Raw genomic sequence first — 5820 nt, 5'->3', positions numbered from 1 at the left:
CCAGAGAATTCCCGAGGAGTCTGCCAGTGGGGTGGGTGCCGCCTCTCTGAGGAGGGTAACAAGATGAAGGGAAATGTCCAGGCAGGGCTCCAGCTTCCAGGCAGGCTCTAAAACTCAGGCACTAAATGAGAAGCGGTGCGTGGTGGTACTGATGATCACGGCGATAGGAGGGAAGCATGAAGGACTGCTTGGGCATCGTCTAGGTTCCAGGCACCATTCTAAGCATTAGGTAGGCATTGTCTTCGTTTTAATCCCTCAGGTAAGCATTGTTGATTCCATTTTGCTGTGGAAAACAGAGGCAGTGACAGAGTGAGACTCTGCCTCAAAAAAGAAAAATGAAAAGAAAAAAAGAGAAAATGGAGGCAGAGAGAGACTAGGTCAATCACTCAACATCAGAGCTGGGATTCACACCAGGTTGATCTTATTCAGGTGTCTATGTACCTAATCAAGACCGCATCCACCTCATTTGACAGCTGGTTGGGGTAGGGAGCACTTAACCAAGAGTCAGAGACTGAGGTTTGCATCTTATCTTGTTCCCTTCCTCACTGGCTAGGCAAGCTCCTTAATCCTTCTGACCCTCACTGCCCATTCCTGTCTGTCTCTGGGCAGTCTGTGAATATCAAGAATGAAAAATAAGCAGGTCAGGCCCAGTGACTCATGCCTATAATCCCAGCACTTTGGGAGGCTGAGGTGTGTGGATCGCGAGGTCAGGAGACCAGCCTGACCAACATGGTGAAACCCCGTCTCTACTAAAAATACAAAAATTAGCCGGGTGTGGTAGTGTGTGCCTATAACCCCAGCTACTCAGGAGGCTGAGGCAGGAGAATCGCTTGAACCCGGGAAGTGGAGGTTGCAGTGAGCTGAGATTGCACGACTGCACTCCAGCCTGGGCAACAGAGCGAGTCTCTGTCAAAAGAAAGAAAGAAAGAAAGAAAGAGAGAGAGAGGGAGGGAGGGAGGAAGGAAGGAAGGAAGGGAGAGAAAAAGAAATAAAAACGAAGAGGTTTGTTTTCACACATTGTCTCCTGCTGAGTTGGGATGGGGTGGTGTCAGGGGTGTATAGATTGGACATCTTAGAGGAATGGAAGGTGTGGCCAGGGTATGGGGGTGGAATTAGAAGTGACCATAGGTTGCTTTTCATCTACATCCTAATTTTCTTCCAAGATGTTTCCTCCTGCAGACTGTCCCACCCACACCACCCCTTCCCTTCCCCATCAAAATCCCAGCAGTTCTTCAGGACCAACTCCTATGCCAACACTGATCTAGAACCTACCTTCTTCGTCTCTGGTTATGGTTAGTTGGCTGTGTGTCTGTTGTCTCAACTCCTCCCCATCCGGTCCCAGGCATGGGCGATTTGAGAGCCAGCTCTTTCTGACCAACCACCCCTGCCTTCGTGGAGGGACCTGTGGGCTTTGCACTTATTAGGCAGTGCAGTACTGGGCTTTGCAGTAGCAGGCAGTCAAATGCTGACTGACCGGAATGGATGGGGTGTTTTGAGATAATTAAGCAGGAGTTAGAAATCTTCCCCCACTCACACAACAGCCCCGAGTCTGAGGGCTCTGCAAGCGGCAGCAATGGCCATTTTCTTTTCATTTCTCAAGATAACTTATATTACATAACGAATATATGAATATATGCTCTTTAAAAAAATAGAATATTACAGATAAAGCAATGTTTCTCTTTGACTACCATGACTGTTCCTGGGCCATCACTATTATTAATCAGACAGTGTATGAGGAACATTCTGGTTAGTACAAAAGCCTGTCCCCATTTCCACTACAACATCAATCGGTGCCGTGGACTTGCATGATTTCATCATTCTGCCACCCGTCTTTGGCTGGTTGCCAACCCCAATCCCATAAAAAAAAAAAAAAAAAACAACTAGATGAGAAATGCTCTGTTGTGGGCTTGGAATTCCTTTCCAGGACACTGTGGCTACCCGCTTGGCCGTTGTTGGGAGTTTCCGGCGGTCTCTTTGTGTCAGGGCCCGTGGGTCAGGGGAGGCGGGCGAAGGTTGTCACAGGAAGCCGGTCGCTCAGACGTGAATTGGCCGGGCTGGCCATGTCACCTTTGCAGGAATGGGGGAAAGGGGGAGCAGGAAGTCCTGGCTGGACTAGGACACAGCAATAATACACCCCTCCATGAATCGTTTTGAAGATCAGAAGAGAAATTGTGTGAGAGCTCTGCTCGTACAATATGGAAGACAGGAGAGAATATTTAAAAAGGATTGTTTTAATAGTTGACTTTGAGAAGGGATCTTATTTCGACTTTCTTCTTTTGAGGGATCACTACGCTAAGGAAGATGATGTAACAACAGAGACATTTCACTTCCCAGACAAAAATTATATGGTGCAATTGCACACACTTCTGTCGGTGGTGTCTTTAGAAGAATCCTGTGGTCAGAGTGGGCCCCGAGTCCCGGGAGATGCGTAGATTTCAGACTCCTCAAGCAAAACGTGTGTGGGTGGGAGTTTGTTTGTCAGACCACAGGCAATTGCATCAAATGACTAGTCTCTGGATGGCATTCAAGCCTGTGAATATCTGTGACTGTGTTTGGGGAAGACTGTACGCTTGGTTGGACAGCAAAGACGGGGAATGGCCTGCTGGCTGCTGCTTAGTTGGCATGTGAAGGGGAAGGAAGCTTGTCATTAAACTCATGGGCAAGAAACAGCAACTCCATGGCATTCTCTGTGGGGAGTGACCAGTACTTTTCTCTTCCTTTCTTTCTGTGAGAAATCTCTTTTCACACATTCACATTTCCCCCGTGTCCCGCCCCGGGTTAAAACATCTCACCCACTTTTGCCACCAACCCATTCCCATCCAATCAGCAATCACAGCCCAGATGTCCAGGTCTCTTCCCTGACGTTGATGAGGGTCAGTGTTATGAGCCTTCTCCTTTTCCCAGATTATATATATATGGTAAAGAGATAAAGTCTGTCTCTGTCACTCAGGCTGGAGTGCAGTAGTGATCATAGCTCACTGCAGCCTCGAACTCCCAGGTTCAAGCAATCCCTCTGCCTTCACACAGACTACAGGCACACGCTACCATACCCAGCTAACTTAAAAAAAAAAAAATTATAGAAATGGGGTCCCACCATGTTACCCAGGCTGGTTTTGAACTCCTGGCCTCAAGTGATCCTCCCACCTCGGCCTTCCAAGGTCCTGAGATTACGGAAATGTGCCACTGCATGCAACCAATTTTTTAATATCTTGATCATGGTATAGTCACCTTGGTTGCAGCAAATCTCATGGAACTCAGGACAAATGACCATATATGTCAATTTTTTGTTGTTGTTGCTTTTTATGGTGGAGTGGGGGAGGTGAAAGAGAAAAAGTTTAGAGACTCAAGAGTCTTTTCACTCAGAATTTGGGGTGAACTTACTCATATGGTTAAGTTGTGGTAATGAACAATCACTCAGACTCTCATTTTAGAGAATCACTAGTGTTTTAATTTTAAAAAATGGAAACTTACAAGTATTTCTTCCTACCCTGTCCTTGACATCATGTGGTCTTTCTTACAATGGTTCACACTGGCTCTGAAATATTGTGTCCATTTCTTCTTCTTCTTTTTTTTCTTTTTTTGAGATGGAGTCTCACTCTGTCACCCAGGCTGGAGTGCAGTGGTGCCATCTCGGCTCACTGCAACCTCTGCCTCCTGGGTTCAAGTAATTCTCTGCCCCAGCCTCCCGAGTAGCTAGGATTACAGGTGCCCACCACCACACCAGGCTAATTTTTGTATTTTTAGTAGAAATGCCATTTCACTATCTTGGCAAGGCTGGTCTTGAACTCCTGACCTCATGATCCTTCTGCCTTGGCCTCCCAAAGTGCTAGGATTACAGGCATGAGCCACTGTGCTCGACTTGTCCAGCTCTTCTTAATGTTCCATTTGTAAGGTCATGTCGATACCTTAAAATTGGCCATAATGAGAGTATTTAAACCATGGAAACGGGCAAATGCTACAAATCAGAGTATCTCTCCATCCCCAAGATCTGGTTGTTAAATATTTAGCAGCATATCATTGTTTTTCTATCTCAGTAACGAGGGCTCCATTTGGAAGGCCAGGGTTAGGTCTAAAAAAAAAAAAAGACAAAGTTAAAGAAAAGTTTATTGTTCCTTAATTATCTTGTTATCATGAAGATATAAAAATTCATTTGGAGGAGAGGTTGTAAGGATCAGCTTTTACATTGACACGTGAACTTATTTCCTCCAAAAAAAAGTGAATCAAAGGAAGAATATTAATTTGTTTGAGCAAATATGTGAGTATTTGTCAGGAAAAAAAATACTATGTCATGCCAAGTTGGCAGGATATTATTTTATAAAGCAGAGGACATAGTCTGGCTTGAATTACTCCCCTATTCAAGTTTGTTATTATAAATTTTATTAGTGGGGAACAGCCTACCATATTCACTACTTAATTTTGATTACTGATTAATGTTTTTGATAGCTAAATAGCCTAATACACCTAGACATAATAGCTAAATACACCTAGCTCAGGGGCTACAATCACAAACAAAATGAAGTCTCAGCTCTTAGTGAGCTTGCATAGCAAGATATAATTTCACCCATGCGTAAATATGATCTATTTTTATTGCAGTAAGTGGAGTGGTCAGATCATATCACTTTCATGGAAAGGCAAGACATGAGGGAGTGTGTGTGTGTTTGTGTGTGTGTGTGTGTGTGTGTTGAATGCTGGGGGTGAGGATGGTGGGAGATAGGAAGGGCATTTGAGGCAGAAGGCAGAGTACAGGGGAGTGAAACAGCATATTACTTTTGGGTAGATACATATCAAATGAGTATAGAAGCAATGGGAATGGATGATCTATGCCTTTTCCTCAGCAAGCAGTAAGTTGGGGAGCTACTTCCAATTCCATATTTTTTTATGGTGAAAAAGACATACATATATTTAGATTTAGCCAACTGGACTCAACACAATTTTGTTGGCAACATCCAAAGCATCATAATCAGGAGGCAGTTGAACATATGCCTTCTTCTCTCCAACAGGCTGATCAGGGTGTTGACCGTGGCCACATCCATGTCACAGAGCTTCTTCACAGCCTGTTTGATCTGGCGCTTGTTGGTTTTAACATCCACGATGAACATAAGTGTGTTGTTGTCTTCTGTCTCCTTCATGGCAGACTCAGTGGTCAGCAGAAACTTGATGACAGCATAGTGGTCAAGCTTGTTTCTCCTGGGGGCACTCTCCTGAGACTATCTGGGCTGCCTCCAGAGTCACAGTGTCTTGGGCTGCCAGAAGGTGGGTGGATCTTGATTTTTTGGTGGATCTTCTTTTTTATGTGGCCGTGGACACCTTTCAACACTGCCTCCTTGGCCTTTAAAGCCTTTGCTTTGGCTTCAGCTTTAGGAGGGGCAGGAGCTTCCTTCTTGGCTTTTGGCGTCATCTTGTGAACAGGGTCCAATTCCATATTTTAATTGGAGTGCTTAGTATATTAGCATTTAATATAATTGTTGATACAGTTGAATTTAGGTCTGCAACATTATTGTCATTTTTCCTGTATGCCCCTTGTTTTTTTGTTCCCGCGTTCCTCCTTTCTTGCCGCCTTTTGAATTCTTTGAATATTTTTTCGAATTCCCTTTTAGTTTATGCTTGGGGATGCATCAAGCATAATTATTTGGCTTCCATAGTATCTGGTGAGAAGTACATGGTCATTTGAGTTGTCATTCCCTGTATGTAATCTGTCATTTTTCTCTGAAAGGTATCAGGTTTTCTTTTTGTCTTTGGTTGTCAGCAGTTTGATAACGATTTGTCTACGCATAGTTTTCTTCATCTTTATCCTGATTGGGATTTGCTGAATTTCTTGTG

At 44.3% G+C, this 5820-nt stretch overlaps 1 pseudogene; it reads right to left on the bottom strand.

Moving 5' to 3' along the window:
- Window positions 1-4908: 4908 nt before the first annotated feature.
- On the bottom strand, window positions 4909-5464 carry LOC116270999 (annotated as a pseudogene).
- Window positions 5465-5820: the final 356 nt, after the last annotated feature.

Source organism: Papio anubis, chromosome 17, assembly GCF_008728515.1.
Source record: "Papio anubis isolate 15944 chromosome 17, Panubis1.0, whole genome shotgun sequence".
NCBI classification, from domain to species: domain Eukaryota; kingdom Metazoa; phylum Chordata; class Mammalia; order Primates; family Cercopithecidae; genus Papio; species Papio anubis.
Note: the sequence above shows the minus strand (reverse complement) of the source record. Positions and strands in the feature narration are given on the sequence as shown.